Here is a 17599-nt window from a genome sequence, read left to right on the forward strand (position 1 = left end):
TTTCGATGTCTGTGGAGTGTGTTTCTGTTTTGTCCATAGATTCATGTCTATTATGTTTTAGATTCCACCCGGAAGTGATATTATATAATATTTATCTTTCTCAGTCTGACTTACTTCACGTCCTTTGATGGACTCTAGGTCCATCCATGCGGCCTCAAATGACAATATTCCATCCTTCTTTATGGCTGAGTAATATTCTACGGTATATTTATGCAACGCATCTTTTTAGGTCCATCGTCCACTCATGGGCCCTTGGGTTCATCCCGGGTCTCAGCAATTGCAAATAGTGCTGCTAGGAATGTGGAGGAGGGGTGCGGTGCTTGTATCTGTTCGAAGCGGAGGTTTCATCTTTCCCACATCTATACCCTGCAGTGGGGTTGCTGGATCATATGGTAGCTCTCCTTTGTGGCCTCTTTACTTCTCGACTCCATCCTCACCTGCCACTCTCCCCAACCACATCCCCTAGGCTCCACACCCCGCCACACACACAGACACACAGACACACACACACACACACACACACACACACATACAGACACACACACACACACACACACACACACTCAGACTTGAGGCTTGACGGATTGAAAGTGTTTCCTGATGAGGTAATCTGTGTCTCTGGGGCTGTAGAATGCCCCACTCAATTCAGACCTCGCCTAGACCCTGTCCCCTACCCTTGTTTCTGTCCTTCCCTTGCCTGCTTCCTACCCTGCTGCCCCAGCCCCAGCCCCCTGGTTAGCCTGACCACCTCAAAGCACAGCCCACCTGTCTCGCCCTCTCACCCACCGCCCCGCTGGGGTCCTCTCCCACCATCGTCCTCGTACCACAGCCCACTCACCCCCCTGCTTGCTATCTGCCCTTCCTCGAAGACTCCAGGCTCGCTCCCCTCTACCCGCCACCAACCCCTAGTTCCCCAGCCCCTCTCTCACACATCCGGTGCAGAAGACTCACTTCCGCCACTCCTGGCCTCCCACGGGCTCCTCAGACCCACTCCTACTCCATGGCCACCCTCTTCCCTACATCGGACCCACCCGCACATCGCACGCAATTGGGGGGCCAAGGGCAATCGCGGGCCCAAGCTTCGGCAGAGCCCCTGCCTGAGTGGCCAACTACTCTCCTAGCCAGTTCCCCGCAAGCCCCACTCCTCTCCTTCGCACCTGCGCTCCACCCAGTGCCCTGGACTCGTCCTGCCACCTCCCAACCCGAGGCTCAAGGCCGGCCCTTCTCTATGGGGTCGTCTGGCTCTGTTCCCTAAGCCTCGTGGTGTGGCCCCCAACCACGGCGACAAACACCTTCACCCCGTACTCTCGCCCACCCACACTCACCCCGAACACACCCACAAGGGCGTTGACGAAAGCGCCTGCGGTGATGGGATGCACCCATATGCCGACAGGGGCTCCCTTCCACAGGGGAACCGGCTTGGTCTAAATCCAGCGACTATACTGCCACCGCCAAACGCTGCAGCTCATCGGCTGTCCACTCTGCCTCTGAAGGAAACAAGCTGTGAACCGCACACCAAACCCTTTGCTGACAGACGCGCCCAAGCCTGGCCTGAGAGGAGACCGAGGTCGGTGATTCACCATGGCCAGAATCCATAGGAGAAGGTGAAGACAGGCTGAAGAGAGGGATGGAGTCCATCCAATAATAGATAGTAACGTGGGAATGGGGAATATTAGAAGTCATAGCCAGGTGAGTGGTGCATGTGTGTGTGTGTGTGTGACTCTGGTGTGTGTGTATGTGTGTGTGTGTGTGCGCGCGCGTGTCCGTGTGTGTGTGTGTGTGTGTGTGTTTGCTGTTAGTGGAGGGGGAGGTATCGTCGGTAACGTTCTTGCCTCTCTGTGACAGGACTGAGAGTACCGGTAATGCAATCCGAATACCATGTTGGCTGGTAGTCCACCCTGCCACGCATCTGTCTCCACACCCTCCCACTTGCATAGCTAAAGTTTCCCGGGCGGCATCCGGTTTCTGCCTGCTTTCTCACCTCCACTGCCCTTTCGACCAACTACAAGCACGTGGCCAGGTTCCTTTTCACACCTCCGCCTCCCGGCAGCCTGTCTGCTCCCCTGCGCGGTTCAAGACCCCCGCGTCCTTGAAGGCCAACGACAGGCCCACGGGCTTCGAGGGCGGCCCAGGAGCTGGCACGCAGCAGGTAAGCCATCGGGACTGGTCGCTGGCTTGAAAGGAGACGTAAGGGACGGCCAGTCCCGGCAAGTGGCCCAACTTGGAGACGGAGGGCCCTCTCCCGCGCCTTCCGCTTTCCGTCGACGCGGCCACCAGTGATGCCGCCAACCACCACCACCGCCGCCGCCGCCACAACCTGCAGCGCCATCGCCAGCACCCTGTCCACCACGGCCACCAGCACCGTCACCAGCAGCACCAGCAGCACCACCAGCACAAGCAGCAGCACCACCGCCTGAGCTGGGAAGAGAGGGTGGCTTGTCAGCCGCGAGGATTGTGGTGGCGGAAGCAGTGCCGCTTGAGAGTCCAAGCACGCTCGTGGCCACGGCTGCGCCGGCCAGTCGTGTTTGGGGCTGGGGCAAGCGTCGGAGCAGGAGTCGTCGCCGAAGGCCTCGAGTGGGTGGGCGCGCGAGGCCGAAAGTTTTGGCGGGGCACGAGGGTGGAGGTTGCACGCCAGGGCCTGGGGCTGCAGGTGGAGGGTACCGGGTGGCTCTTGTCGGGGCGCTGAGGTCACGGGGCGGGGGAGAAGGAGCGGACGAGTTGGCTTGGTGCGTGGGCTAAAAGGGGGGTGGTGGTGGGGTGGGGGCGGAGTGTTTGTGGACGCGCTGGGGAGGTTGGTAGGCGGAGAGGAAGAAGAAATGCTTCCCTGACCGGGAATCGAACCCGGGCCGCGGCGGTGAGAGCGCCGAATCCTAACCACTAGACCACCAGGGAGCGTCGGGCTCCGCGTCTGGCCTGCCTCTGCTCGACCCAGCCACTGGGCGCTGCCTTGGCGCCAAGGCCCGGCCTTTCCACGTCCAGCCGCCCTCCGCCCCTGGCAAGCCACGTGCCCTAGCGTTCTTCCTGCTTGCTGGCACCCTCAAAACACTGCGCGCCTCCTTCCCGCACACGCGCGAGAAGCCGCAGGCCACCTAGCTCCCTCTTTTCTGCGCCCAGCTCCCGGCTCTCCCTCACGGGCCCCGGGCGGGAGGGCCGGCCGTGGAGCTCGGCAAAAGATGGGCCCGCTGCGTTGGCCGGGAATCGAACCCGGGTCAACTGCTTGGAAGGCAGCTATGCTCACCACTATACCACCAACGCTGCACAGCCCGGGCCGCCCCGACACGCCGGCCCCGGGCTCGCCGGAGCGCGGTCTCGCCGCCGCCGCCGCCGCTGCCCCTGCGGCGGCCGGGCGCAGCCCGGCCCCGACGCCCCGTCCGCCAGCAGCTCTGCGCTGCGTCAGGCGCCACCGTCGGCCGCCCCGGGCGCCTCAACCGCTCCAGCCCTACGCAGCTGCCCTCGCCCCCGGCCCGAACGCTTCTGGGGCGGGGGGCGGGGTGGGGGCGCGCTGTCGCTGCCTTGCTGCTGCCGGGCCCTCGGCTGCACGCCGCGGCCCGCCCCCCTCCGCGGGCACGCCACCTCTGGTTCCCCGCTCGCCAAAGCCCTTCTCCAACGGCTGTTGGGCGAGGCCACTCCCCGGCACCGAAAGGGGACGGGACTCATCCGCCCCACACCCGTCCCGGCAGCCGTGAAGCTGTGCAGGTGTGCGTCGCGTCGCAAGGAGCCCACTGCGGCAGCCACTGTGGGCGGGCCGCAATGTCGCCGGGCGCTTGTGGGGTCGAGAGGAGGCCCTCGCTCGGCCGTGGCGCCCGAGCGCCCGGCGAGGAGGACGGGCAAGGGGTTGCAGGGGTGGAGGGCTGGAGGCGGTCGAGGGTGGGCAGGCCCCGCTGGAGGGCGGAGGGACGAGAAGAAGGGCCGTTGGGGCCAGGCGGCTGGACAGAGAGCGGCGCCAGCCACCAAAAAGGGGCGTGTGGCCTCCCCGTCGGGGAATCGAACCCCGGTCTCCCGCGTGACAGGCGGGGATACTCACCACTATACTAACGAGGACGGCGGCGGCCACACGGGCGCCCGACTGCTCTCCGGCTGCCTGCAGACGCCTACCCCCTGCCCTCGGCCCTCTGCCCACCACGGGCGCCCGCCACGTGCCCGACCCGACCCGACCTGACCCGACACCACACCAAACGCGTCATGCAAGGAGGCAGCCCGGGACCCCGCCAGGGACACGGATCCGCGTGGCGCTGGAAACTCCCAGTGCGCGCTGCCTATAGCCCCCGACGCCAGGATCGCGCCGTGAGGAGGGGGGCCCGAGGGGGCCGGAGAGCTCAAGCAAGGCTGTGAGGAGGAGGTGGGCGCTCGCCGTGCCACGTCCCGGGAGAAGAGGCGGAGGGGTGGGCGCGGCCGGCGGCAGAAGCTGGCCGGACGCGGCACACGGCTGGGTCCCGGGCCAGGGGTGGGCGAGGGGGCGGCGGCGGCGGAGCCGGGCGCGACGGCTGGCCTCGCTGCCCCGTTGGCCGGCGCGCGCCCGGTCCGTCGCGCAGCCGGACGGCCGCCCCCTGGCGCAGAGCACCGCGTCGGGCCAAGGGCATCGGTGTCCGCGTCGCGTCGGGTCCCAGCCAGCCGAGCGGCGACGCGCCCAGGCCCGCCGTCAGGATGGCCGAGCGGTCTAAGGCGCTGCGTTCAGGTCGCAGTCTCCCCTGGAGGCGTGGGTTCGAATCCCACTCCTGACAAGCCAGCCTTTTTTGGCCCGCCCAACAAATGCTGCACCCGGCCCGTCCCGGGCCTGGACAACACCCTACCGCCTCACACTCCGTTCCTGCCTCGCACTCTTGCCAGCTCCCCAGACTCCGGCCCCCTCGACGCGACACCCACACGACGCCTCTCACACGCAGGACCTCCTCAGCCACAGCTGCTCTTCCTGCCCAGTCCTGTGCGCCGGCCTCACGGAAACAGCCCAGGGGGAACCCTCTGGAAACTGCCGTTCAGGACACACGCCCTCCTCGCCTTCGCAGTGCAGGCCTTCGCGGCACTTCTTTCACCCACCTTGGCGCCACAGCGCATGTACACGCGAGAAGCCGCTGCCCCGGCCGGACCCAGCCACACCCCGGCGCGCTCCCTCAGACGGCTGCCCACGAGCCAGCAGCCACTCTGCCAAAGTGCTCCTCCTCACGACCAACGCACCGGAGCGGGACCCTTCGGGAGAGCGGCCGGCAGGAGCGCAGAAGCCAGGCTCAGACAGCGCTGGTCATTGGCGCGGCGGCGGCGGCGGCGGCGGCGGCGGCGGCGGCGGCGGCGCCGCTCCCAGGCGCCCATGTCCCACACTCGCTGTCTCCTCACAGCCCGAGCTCGCATCCCCTCTCCAGCCTGCTGCCCGCCAACGCCCGGCACGAGCGAGAAAGCCAGGCGCCAGAGGGACTTTGGGCCAGGGCCGGCGGTCGCTGTGAGGAGCGTCGGAGCTCAGCCGCACCTGCCACGCGTCGCCTGCCCTGACTGGAATTCGGGCGCAGGCCAGGCTGGGTCCGGTTCCTGGCTTCCTCCGGCGACACTGACAGTCTGTCGGCGGCCCTGGACGGCAGATTCGGAAGCGCAGGTTGGGCCGAGTCCGCCTCCGTCCCTGCGTCCCTCCTTCCCTCCGACCGCGCCTCGCCCTGGGGGTCCTCCCCGTTCCCCCGGAGCCTCTTCTTCAGGTCACTCACCGCCTCCTGCTCACATGGAGCGGATGTCCATGGGCGAGCAGCGAACCACCAGTGTCTGGCGGTTGGCGGCGAGCGCCGCTGGGGCGGCGTCGGGCGGCGGCGGCCATCGGTGCATGGGTGGTTCAGTGGTAGAATTCTCGCCTGCCACGCGGGAGGCCCGGGTTCGATTCCCGGCCCATGCAGCGACCCAGTCCCCTTTTGGTCCCGCAGCCCACAGCGGAGCTAGGCTTCCCCTCTCCCACGCTCAAGGCACCTGTCCTACCACAGCATGCTCCCACCCGCAGCCCACCGCCACACCTTCCCTCTCCTGTCCTGCCCACGCCGGCGCCCCCTACCCTCCGTGGGACGAAAACCCCAACCCCGAGAGCCAAGCCTCCGTGACCTGACGCCTTGCGGGCTCAGCCACTCTCGCGCCCACACACCTTCCTTGTCCCTTTTCTCTTTCTTACCCTGATCCCGCTGGGGTCACACGGTGCACTGGAAGGAATACCCTACACTGGCACCCGCTCGCCCCACCTCTTCACGTTTCACCGCGCTTCCCCGCTCTCTGCCTCACTCTCCCCACACTCGGAAAGTTACACAGTGTTTGCTCAACCAGGAACCGAAAAGCTGCCGCCCCTGGGAGGGCTACATTGCACTCCCCAGGAGTGTCCCCAAAGCGTTATCCTGCATGAGGAATTCCAAAGAGGAATTCCACAATATCAGGGCAGAGTGCACTCTATGTTCACTTTACGTCCCTCAGCCGAAATATTTTTCGAACACCCGCCCGCTCCCCCACCACTAAAACCACCATCACCACCAACACCCCAACAACAAACACCACCCCCTCCCCTGAAGCCCTCCTCCCACCACTGGCACCCCACCTAGCGACACCACCCCCCAGCACCATCAAATCCTACTTTGTCAACGGTTCTGCCCTTGCGTGTGTCCGTTTGGCCTCTTTGTTTAATTTTTATTTTTTTTTGAATTTTCATTTTAATAGACGTATAGTTGATTTACAGTATTGTGTTATTTTCAGGGGTACAGTAAACTGATTATCTTTTCTATACATGTGTATGTATACGCATATAGATCGTTACTTTCCGTTACAGGTAATTACGAGACGTTGAATATACTTCTCGGTGCTGTACCGTAAATCCTGTTGTTCCTACCCGCTAACACCAGCTCCTAATTGATCCCTCGCCTACACGTTCCCCTTGGGTAACTGTAAGTTTGTTCTCTCTCTGTGTGAATCTGTTTCTGTTTTGCACAGAGGTTCACTTGTACTATTGTTTGGATTCCACATGTATGTATTTTTGTCCTTCTGTCTGACTTATTATACTAGGTTCGGTGCTCTCTAGGTCCATCCGTGTTGCTGCAAATGACAAGATCTCATGCTTTTTTATGGCTGAGTAATATTCCACGAGATTGATTTTAATACATTGAAAATCCCTCTCTCTCTTATCTATCTGTTTTTCTATCGATATCTATCGATCGATCTCTCTATCTATCTACTTATCTATATCTCATATTTCCTTAAGCCAATCATCCACGGATTGACACCTGAGATTTTTTCCCCTGTCATGGCTATGGCCCACGGTGCTGCTATGAACGTTGAGGTGTACGTATCTTTCCCAATTAGAGGTTTTGTGTTTTCCGCATACATACTCAGGATGGGGACGGCTGGATCATATGGTAACTCTCCATTGGTGCCTTCATTGTTGTTTTCGTTGTCGTTGAAGTGTAGTTGATTTCTAAGACCGTATTAGTTTCAAGTACACAGCAAAGTGATTCGGTTTAGAATGTATACTGTATTTACAGATTATTTTCCATTATAGGGTATTCCAGGACACTGAAGATCGTTCCCTGTGTTATTCAGCAAGTCCGTGTTGCTTCTCTATTTTGTACACAGTAGCGTGTATCTGTTAACCCCATACTCCTAACTGATCCCTCCACTCTTCCCTTTCCCCATGCGTACCCGTCACTTGGTTATCGATGTCTGCCGAGTGTGTTTCTGTTTTGTACATAGACAAGTGTATATTATGTTTTAGGTTCCACCTGGAAGTGGATATCATATAATGTTTATCTTGCTCTATAACTGCCTTACTTCACACAGTGTGATAGACTCTAGGTCCATTCATGTGGCTGCGAATGACACTATTTCATCCTCCTTTGGGGCTGTGTAATATGCTCTGGTAAGTTTCTACAGCACATCTTCTTAAGTCCACCGTCCACTCATGGGCCCTTGGGTTCATTCTGGGTCTCGGCTATTGCAAATAGTGCTGCTAGGAAGGTCCTGGAGGAGGGGGGCGGTGCATGTAACCTTTCGAAGTAGAGGTTTCATCTTTCCCACGTACGTACCCAGCAGTGGGGTTGCTGGATCATATGGTAGCTCTCCTTTGGTGCCTTCATTGTTGTTGTCGTTGAAGTGTAGTTGATTTCCAGTCCTGTATTAGGTCGGGTGTACAGCACAGTGGTTCGGTTTGTATGTATATTGTATTTTCAGATTAGTTTCCTTCATAGGGTATTCCAGGACATTGCAGATCGTTCCCTGTGTGATTCCGCAAGTCCGTGTTGCTTCTCTATTTTATACACAGTAGCGTGTATCTGTTAATCCCACACTCCTAACTGATCCCTCCAGCCTTCCCTTTCCCCTCGCATAACCGTCAGTTGGTTTTCGATGTCTGTGGAGTGTGTTTCTGTTTTGTCCATAGATTCATGTCTATTATGTTTTAGATTCCACCCGGAAGTGATATTATATAATATTTATCTTTCTCAGTCTGACTTACTTCACGTCCTTTGATGGACTCTAGGTCCATCCATGCGGCCTCAAATGACAATATTCCATCCTTCTTTATGGCTGAGTAATATTCTACGGTATATTTATGCAACGCATCTTTTTAGGTCCATCGTCCACTCATGGGCCCTTGGGTTCATCCCGGGTCTCAGCAATTGCAAATAGTGCTGCTAGGAATGTGGAGGAGGGGTGCGGTGCTTGTATCTGTTCGAAGCGGAGGTTTCATCTTTCCCACATCTATACCCTGCAGTGGGGTTGCTGGATCATATGGTAGCTCTCCTTTGTGGCCTCTTTACTTCTCGACTCCATCCTCACCTGCCACTCTCCCCAACCACATCCCCTAGGCTCCACACCCCGCCACACACACAGACACACAGACACACAGACACACAGACACACACACACACATACAGACACACACACACACACACACACACACACACACACACTCAGACTTGAGGCTTGACGGATTGAAAGTGTTTCCTGATGAGGTAATCTGTGTCTCTGGGGCTGTAGAATGCCCCACTCAATTCAGACCTCGCCTAGACCCTGTCCCCTACCCTTGTTTCTGTCCTTCCCTTGCCTGCTTCCTACCCTGCTGCCCCAGCCCCAGCCCCCTGGTTAGCCTGACCACCTCAAAGCACAGCCCACCTGTCTCGCCCTCTCACCCACCGCCCCGCTGGGGTCCTCTCCCACCATCGTCCTCGTACCACAGCCCACTCACCCCCCTGCTTGCTATCTGCCCTTCCTCGAAGACTCCAGGCTCGCTCCCCTCTACCCGCCACCAACCCCTAGTTCCCCAGCCCCTCTCTCACACATCCGGTGCAGAAGACTCACTTCCGCCACTCCTGGCCTCCCACGGGCTCCTCAGACCCACTCCTACTCCATGGCCACCCTCTTCCCTACATCGGACCCACCCGCACATCGCACGCAATTGGGGGGCCAAGGGCAATCGCGGGCCCAAGCTTCGGCAGAGCCCCTGCCTGAGTGGCCAACTACTCTCCTAGCCAGTTCCCCGCAAGCCCCACTCCTCTCCTTCGCACCTGCGCTCCACCCAGTGCCCTGGACTCGTCCTGCCACCTCCCAACCCGAGGCTCAAGGCCGGCCCTTCTCTATGGGGTCGTCTGGCTCTGTTCCCTAAGCCTCGTGGTGTGGCCCCCAACCACGGCGACAAACACCTTCACCCCGTACTCTCGCCCACCCACACTCACCCCGAACACACCCACAAGGGCGTTGACGAAAGCGCCTGCGGTGATGGGATGCACCCATATGCCGACAGGGGCTCCCTTCCACAGGGGAACCGGCTTGGTCTAAATCCAGCGACTATACTGCCACCGCCAAACGCTGCAGCTCATCGGCTGTCCACTCTGCCTCTGAAGGAAACAAGCTGTGAACCGCACACCAAACCCTTTGCTGACAGACGCGCCCAAGCCTGGCCTGAGAGGAGACCGAGGTCGGTGATTCACCATGGCCAGAATCCATAGGAGAAGGTGAAGACAGGCTGAAGAGAGGGATGGAGTCCATCCAATAATAGATAGTAACGTGGGAATGGGGAATATTAGAAGTCATAGCCAGGTGAGTGGTGCATGTGTGTGTGTGTGTGTGACTCTGGTGTGTGTGTATGTGTGTGTGTGTGTGCGCGCGCGTGTCCGTGTGTGTGTGTGTGTGTGTGTGTTTGCTGTTAGTGGAGGGGGAGGTATCGTCGGTAACGTTCTTGCCTCTCTGTGACAGGACTGAGAGTACCGGTAATGCAATCCGAATACCATGTTGGCTGGTAGTCCACCCTGCCACGCATCTGTCTCCACACCCTCCCACTTGCATAGCTAAAGTTTCCCGGGCGGCATCCGGTTTCTGCCTGCTTTCTCACCTCCACTGCCCTTTCGACCAACTACAAGCACGTGGCCAGGTTCCTTTTCACACCTCCGCCTCCCGGCAGCCTGTCTGCTCCCCTGCGCGGTTCAAGACCCCCGCGTCCTTGAAGGCCAACGACAGGCCCACGGGCTTCGAGGGCGGCCCAGGAGCTGGCACGCAGCAGGTAAGCCATCGGGACTGGTCGCTGGCTTGAAAGGAGACGTAAGGGACGGCCAGTCCCGGCAAGTGGCCCAACTTGGAGACGGAGGGCCCTCTCCCGCGCCTTCCGCTTTCCGTCGACGCGGCCACCAGTGATGCCGCCAACCACCACCACCGCCGCCGCCGCCACAACCTGCAGCGCCATCGCCAGCACCCTGTCCACCACGGCCACCAGCACCGTCACCAGCAGCACCAGCAGCACCACCAGCACAAGCAGCAGCACCACCGCCTGAGCTGGGAAGAGAGGGTGGCTTGTCAGCCGCGAGGATTGTGGTGGCGGAAGCAGTGCCGCTTGAGAGTCCAAGCACGCTCGTGGCCACGGCTGCGCCGGCCAGTCGTGTTTGGGGCTGGGGCAAGCGTCGGAGCAGGAGTCGTCGCCGAAGGCCTCGAGTGGGTGGGCGCGCGAGGCCGAAAGTTTTGGCGGGGCACGAGGGTGGAGGTTGCACGCCAGGGCCTGGGGCTGCAGGTGGAGGGTACCGGGTGGCTCTTGTCGGGGCGCTGAGGTCACGGGGCGGGGGAGAAGGAGCGGACGAGTTGGCTTGGTGCGTGGGCTAAAAGGGGGGTGGTGGTGGGGTGGGGGCGGAGTGTTTGTGGACGCGCTGGGGAGGTTGGTAGGCGGAGAGGAAGAAGAAATGCTTCCCTGACCGGGAATCGAACCCGGGCCGCGGCGGTGAGAGCGCCGAATCCTAACCACTAGACCACCAGGGAGCGTCGGGCTCCGCGTCTGGCCTGCCTCTGCTCGACCCAGCCACTGGGCGCTGCCTTGGCGCCAAGGCCCGGCCTTTCCACGTCCAGCCGCCCTCCGCCCCTGGCAAGCCACGTGCCCTAGCGTTCTTCCTGCTTGCTGGCACCCTCAAAACACTGCGCGCCTCCTTCCCGCACACGCGCGAGAAGCCGCAGGCCACCTAGCTCCCTCTTTTCTGCGCCCAGCTCCCGGCTCTCCCTCACGGGCCCCGGGCGGGAGGGCCGGCCGTGGAGCTCGGCAAAAGATGGGCCCGCTGCGTTGGCCGGGAATCGAACCCGGGTCAACTGCTTGGAAGGCAGCTATGCTCACCACTATACCACCAACGCTGCACAGCCCGGGCCGCCCCGACACGCCGGCCCCGGGCTCGCCGGAGCGCGGTCTCGCCGCCGCCGCCGCCGCTGCCCCTGCGGCGGCCGGGCGCAGCCCGGCCCCGACGCCCCGTCCGCCAGCAGCTCTGCGCTGCGTCAGGCGCCACCGTCGGCCGCCCCGGGCGCCTCAACCGCTCCAGCCCTACGCAGCTGCCCTCGCCCCCGGCCCGAACGCTTCTGGGGCGGGGGGCGGGGTGGGGGCGCGCTGTCGCTGCCTTGCTGCTGCCGGGCCCTCGGCTGCACGCCGCGGCCCGCCCCCCTCCGCGGGCACGCCACCTCTGGTTCCCCGCTCGCCAAAGCCCTTCTCCAACGGCTGTTGGGCGAGGCCACTCCCCGGCACCGAAAGGGGACGGGACTCATCCGCCCCACACCCGTCCCGGCAGCCGTGAAGCTGTGCAGGTGTGCGTCGCGTCGCAAGGAGCCCACTGCGGCAGCCACTGTGGGCGGGCCGCAATGTCGCCGGGCGCTTGTGGGGTCGAGAGGAGGCCCTCGCTCGGCCGTGGCGCCCGAGCGCCCGGCGAGGAGGACGGGCAAGGGGTTGCAGGGGTGGAGGGCTGGAGGCGGTCGAGGGTGGGCAGGCCCCGCTGGAGGGCGGAGGGACGAGAAGAAGGGCCGTTGGGGCCAGGCGGCTGGACAGAGAGCGGCGCCAGCCACCAAAAAGGGGCGTGTGGCCTCCCCGTCGGGGAATCGAACCCCGGTCTCCCGCGTGACAGGCGGGGATACTCACCACTATACTAACGAGGACGGCGGCGGCCACACGGGCGCCCGACTGCTCTCCGGCTGCCTGCAGACGCCTACCCCCTGCCCTCGGCCCTCTGCCCACCACGGGCGCCCGCCACGTGCCCGACCCGACCCGACCTGACCCGACACCACACCAAACGCGTCATGCAAGGAGGCAGCCCGGGACCCCGCCAGGGACACGGATCCGCGTGGCGCTGGAAACTCCCAGTGCGCGCTGCCTATAGCCCCCGACGCCAGGATCGCGCCGTGAGGAGGGGGGCCCGAGGGGGCCGGAGAGCTCAAGCAAGGCTGTGAGGAGGAGGTGGGCGCTCGCCGTGCCACGTCCCGGGAGAAGAGGCGGAGGGGTGGGCGCGGCCGGCGGCAGAAGCTGGCCGGACGCGGCACACGGCTGGGTCCCGGGCCAGGGGTGGGCGAGGGGGCGGCGGCGGCGGAGCCGGGCGCGACGGCTGGCCTCGCTGCCCCGTTGGCCGGCGCGCGCCCGGTCCGTCGCGCAGCCGGACGGCCGCCCCCTGGCGCAGAGCACCGCGTCGGGCCAAGGGCATCGGTGTCCGCGTCGCGTCGGGTCCCAGCCAGCCGAGCGGCGACGCGCCCAGGCCCGCCGTCAGGATGGCCGAGCGGTCTAAGGCGCTGCGTTCAGGTCGCAGTCTCCCCTGGAGGCGTGGGTTCGAATCCCACTCCTGACAAGCCAGCCTTTTTTGGCCCGCCCAACAAATGCTGCACCCGGCCCGTCCCGGGCCTGGACAACACCCTACCGCCTCACACTCCGTTCCTGCCTCGCACTCTTGCCAGCTCCCCAGACTCCGGCCCCCTCGACGCGACACCCACACGACGCCTCTCACACGCAGGACCTCCTCAGCCACAGCTGCTCTTCCTGCCCAGTCCTGTGCGCCGGCCTCACGGAAACAGCCCAGGGGGAACCCTCTGGAAACTGCCGTTCAGGACACACGCCCTCCTCGCCTTCGCAGTGCAGGCCTTCGCGGCACTTCTTTCACCCACCTTGGCGCCACAGCGCATGTACACGCGAGAAGCCGCTGCCCCGGCCGGACCCAGCCACACCCCGGCGCGCTCCCTCAGACGGCTGCCCACGAGCCAGCAGCCACTCTGCCAAAGTGCTCCTCCTCACGACCAACGCACCGGAGCGGGACCCTTCGGGAGAGCGGCCGGCAGGAGCGCAGAAGCCAGGCTCAGACAGCGCTGGTCATTGGCGCGGCGGCGGCGGCGGCGGCGGCGGCGGCGGCGGCGGCGGCGCCGCTCCCAGGCGCCCATGTCCCACACTCGCTGTCTCCTCACAGCCCGAGCTCGCATCCCCTCTCCAGCCTGCTGCCCGCCAACGCCCGGCACGAGCGAGAAAGCCAGGCGCCAGAGGGACTTTGGGCCAGGGCCGGCGGTCGCTGTGAGGAGCGTCGGAGCTCAGCCGCACCTGCCACGCGTCGCCTGCCCTGACTGGAATTCGGGCGCAGGCCAGGCTGGGTCCGGTTCCTGGCTTCCTCCGGCGACACTGACAGTCTGTCGGCGGCCCTGGACGGCAGATTCGGAAGCGCAGGTTGGGCCGAGTCCGCCTCCGTCCCTGCGTCCCTCCTTCCCTCCGACCGCGCCTCGCCCTGGGGGTCCTCCCCGTTCCCCCGGAGCCTCTTCTTCAGGTCACTCACCGCCTCCTGCTCACATGGAGCGGATGTCCATGGGCGAGCAGCGAACCACCAGTGTCTGGCGGTTGGCGGCGAGCGCCGCTGGGGCGGCGTCGGGCGGCGGCGGCCATCGGTGCATGGGTGGTTCAGTGGTAGAATTCTCGCCTGCCACGCGGGAGGCCCGGGTTCGATTCCCGGCCCATGCAGCGACCCAGTCCCCTTTTGGTCCCGCAGCCCACAGCGGAGCTAGGCTTCCCCTCTCCCACGCTCAAGGCACCTGTCCTACCACAGCATGCTCCCACCCGCAGCCCACCGCCACACCTTCCCTCTCCTGTCCTGCCCACGCCGGCGCCCCCTACCCTCCGTGGGACGAAAACCCCAACCCCGAGAGCCAAGCCTCCGTGACCTGACGCCTTGCGGGCTCAGCCACTCTCGCGCCCACACACCTTCCTTGTCCCTTTTCTCTTTCTTACCCTGATCCCGCTGGGGTCACACGGTGCACTGGAAGGAATACCCTACACTGGCACCCGCTCGCCCCACCTCTTCACGTTTCACCGCGCTTCCCCGCTCTCTGCCTCACTCTCCCCACACTCGGAAAGTTACACAGTGTTTGCTCAACCAGGAACCGAAAAGCTGCCGCCCCTGGGAGGGCTACATTGCACTCCCCAGGAGTGTCCCCAAAGCGTTATCCTGCATGAGGAATTCCAAAGAGGAATTCCACAATATCAGGGCAGAGTGCACTCTATGTTCACTTTACGTCCCTCAGCCGAAATATTTTTCGAACACCCGCCCGCTCCCCCACCACTAAAACCACCATCACCACCAACACCCCAACAACAAACACCACCCCCTCCCCTGAAGCCCTCCTCCCACCACTGGCACCCCACCTAGCGACACCACCCCCCAGCACCATCAAATCCTACTTTGTCAACGGTTCTGCCCTTGCGTGTGTCCGTTTGGCCTCTTTGTTTAATTTTTATTTTTTTTTGAATTTTCATTTTAATAGACGTATAGTTGATTTACAGTATTGTGTTATTTTCAGGGGTACAGTAAACTGATTATCTTTTCTATACATGTGTATGTATACGCATATAGATCGTTACTTTCCGTTACAGGTAATTACGAGACGTTGAATATACTTCTCGGTGCTGTACCGTAAATCCTGTTGTTCCTACCCGCTAACACCAGCTCCTAATTGATCCCTCGCCTACACGTTCCCCTTGGGTAACTGTAAGTTTGTTCTCTCTCTGTGTGAATCTGTTTCTGTTTTGCACAGAGGTTCACTTGTACTATTGTTTGGATTCCACATGTATGTATTTTTGTCCTTCTGTCTGACTTATTATACTAGGTTCGGTGCTCTCTAGGTCCATCCGTGTTGCTGCAAATGACAAGATCTCATGCTTTTTTATGGCTGAGTAATATTCCACGAGATTGATTTTAATACATTGAAAATCCCTCTCTCTCTTATCTATCTGTTTTTCTATCGATATCTATCGATCGATCTCTCTATCTATCTACTTATCTATATCTCATATTTCCTTAAGCCAATCATCCACGGATTGACACCTGAGATTTTTTCCCCTGTCATGGCTATGGCCCACGGTGCTGCTATGAACGTTGAGGTGTACGTATCTTTCCCAATTAGAGGTTTTGTGTTTTCCGCATACATACTCAGGATGGGGACGGCTGGATCATATGGTAACTCTCCATTGGTGCCTTCATTGTTGTTTTCGTTGTCGTTGAAGTGTAGTTGATTTCTAAGACCGTATTAGTTTCAAGTACACAGCAAAGTGATTCGGTTTAGAATGTATACTGTATTTACAGATTATTTTCCATTATAGGGTATTCCAGGACACTGAAGATCGTTCCCTGTGTTATTCAGCAAGTCCGTGTTGCTTCTCTATTTTGTACACAGTAGCGTGTATCTGTTAACCCCATACTCCTAACTGATCCCTCCACTCTTCCCTTTCCCCATGCGTACCCGTCACTTGGTTATCGATGTCTGCCGAGTGTGTTTCTGTTTTGTACATAGACAAGTGTATATTATGTTTTAGGTTCCACCTGGAAGTGGATATCATATAATGTTTATCTTGCTCTATAACTGCCTTACTTCACACAGTGTGATAGACTCTAGGTCCATTCATGTGGCTGCGAATGACACTATTTCATCCTCCTTTGGGGCTGTGTAATATGCTCTGGTAAGTTTCTACAGCACATCTTCTTAAGTCCACCGTCCACTCATGGGCCCTTGGGTTCATTCTGGGTCTCGGCTATTGCAAATAGTGCTGCTAGGAAGGTCCTGGAGGAGGGGGGCGGTGCATGTAACCTTTCGAAGTAGAGGTTTCATCTTTCCCACGTACGTACCCAGCAGTGGGGTTGCTGGATCATATGGTAGCTCTCCTTTGGTGCCTTCATTGTTGTTGTCGTTGAAGTGTAGTTGATTTCCAGTCCTGTATTAGGTCGGGTGTACAGCACAGTGGTTCGGTTTGTATGTATATTGTATTTTCAGATTAGTTTCCTTCATAGGGTATTCCAGGACATTGCAGATCGTTCCCTGTGTGATTCCACAAGTCCGTGTTGCTTCTCTATTTTATACACAGTAGCGTGTATCTGTTAATCCCACACTCCTAACTGATCCCTCCAGCCTTCCCTTTCCCCTCGCATAACCGTCAGTTGGTTTTCGATGTCTGTGGAGTGTGTTTCTGTTTTGTCCATAGATTCATGTCTATTATGTTTTAGATTCCACCCGGAAGTGATATTATATAATATTTATCTTTCTCAGTCTGACTTACTTCACGTCCTTTGATGGACTCTAGGTCCATCCATGCGGCCTCAAATGACAATATTCCATCCTTCTTTATGGCTGAGTAATATTCTACGGTATATTTATGCAACGCATCTTTTTAGGTCCATCGTCCACTCATGGGCCCTTGGGTTCATCCCGGGTCTCAGCAATTGCAAATAGTGCTGCTAGGAATGTGGAGGAGGGGTGCGGTGCTTGTATCTGTTCGAAGCGGAGGTTTCATCTTTCCCACATCTATACCCTGCAGTGGGGTTGCTGGATCATATGGTAGCTCTCCTTTGTGGCCTCTTTACTTCTCGACTCCATCCTCACCTGCCACTCTCCCCAACCACATCCCCTAGGCTCCACACCCCGCCACACACACAGACACACAGACACACAGACACACAGACACACACACACACATACAGACACACACACACACACACACACACACACACACACACACACTCAGACTTGAGGCTTGACGGATTGAAAGTGTTTCCTGATGAGGTAATCTGTGTCTCTGGGGCTGTAGAATGCCCCACTCAATTCAGACCTCGCCTAGACCCTGTCCCCTACCCTTGTTTCTGTCCTTCCCTTGCCTGCTTCCTACCCTGCTGCCCCAGCCCCAGCCCCCTGGTTAGCCTGACCACCTCAAAGCACAGCCCACCTGTCTCGCCCTCTCACCCACCGCCCCGCTGGGGTCCTCTCCCACCATCGTCCTCGTACCACAGCCCACTCACCCCCCTGCTTGCTATCTGCCCTTCCTCGAAGACTCCAGGCTCGCTCCCCTCTACCCGCC

General features: G+C 60.3%; 10 non-coding genes across 10 annotated transcripts; 4 read left to right on the forward strand and 6 right to left on the reverse strand.

The window, feature by feature from the left end:
• Positions 1 to 2820: 2820 nt before the first annotated feature.
• On the reverse strand, positions 2821 to 2892 carry TRNAE-CUC (transfer RNA glutamic acid (anticodon CUC)). Its single transcript has one exon. It is a non-coding gene; the product is annotated as a tRNA-Glu (tRNA).
• A 291-nt stretch (positions 2893 to 3183) lies between these two features.
• Positions 3184 to 3255, reverse strand: TRNAG-UCC (transfer RNA glycine (anticodon UCC)). The gene has a single exon. It is a non-coding gene; the product is annotated as a tRNA-Gly (tRNA).
• A 714-nt stretch (positions 3256 to 3969) lies between these two features.
• On the reverse strand, positions 3970 to 4041 carry TRNAD-GUC (transfer RNA aspartic acid (anticodon GUC)). The gene has a single exon. It is a non-coding gene; the product is annotated as a tRNA-Asp (tRNA).
• Positions 4042 to 4638: 597 nt separating this feature from the next.
• Positions 4639 to 4721, forward strand: TRNAL-CAG (transfer RNA leucine (anticodon CAG)). The gene has a single exon. It is a non-coding gene; the product is annotated as a tRNA-Leu (tRNA).
• A 1077-nt stretch (positions 4722 to 5798) lies between these two features.
• On the forward strand, positions 5799 to 5869 carry TRNAG-GCC (transfer RNA glycine (anticodon GCC)). Its single transcript has one exon. It is a non-coding gene; the product is annotated as a tRNA-Gly (tRNA).
• Positions 5870 to 11169: 5300 nt separating this feature from the next.
• On the reverse strand, positions 11170 to 11241 carry TRNAE-CUC (transfer RNA glutamic acid (anticodon CUC)). Its single transcript has one exon. It is a non-coding gene; the product is annotated as a tRNA-Glu (tRNA).
• Positions 11242 to 11532: 291 nt separating this feature from the next.
• TRNAG-UCC (transfer RNA glycine (anticodon UCC)) lies at positions 11533 to 11604 on the reverse strand. The gene has a single exon. It is a non-coding gene; the product is annotated as a tRNA-Gly (tRNA).
• A 714-nt stretch (positions 11605 to 12318) lies between these two features.
• Positions 12319 to 12390, reverse strand: TRNAD-GUC (transfer RNA aspartic acid (anticodon GUC)). The gene has a single exon. It is a non-coding gene; the product is annotated as a tRNA-Asp (tRNA).
• Positions 12391 to 12987: 597 nt separating this feature from the next.
• Positions 12988 to 13070, forward strand: TRNAL-CAG (transfer RNA leucine (anticodon CAG)). Its single transcript has one exon. It is a non-coding gene; the product is annotated as a tRNA-Leu (tRNA).
• Positions 13071 to 14147: 1077 nt separating this feature from the next.
• On the forward strand, positions 14148 to 14218 carry TRNAG-GCC (transfer RNA glycine (anticodon GCC)). Its single transcript has one exon. It is a non-coding gene; the product is annotated as a tRNA-Gly (tRNA).
• Positions 14219 to 17599: the final 3381 nt, after the last annotated feature.

Source organism: Camelus bactrianus, chromosome 21 (assembly GCF_048773025.1).
Source record: "Camelus bactrianus isolate YW-2024 breed Bactrian camel chromosome 21, ASM4877302v1, whole genome shotgun sequence".
Lineage (NCBI taxonomy): Eukaryota > Metazoa > Chordata > Mammalia > Artiodactyla > Camelidae > Camelus > Camelus bactrianus.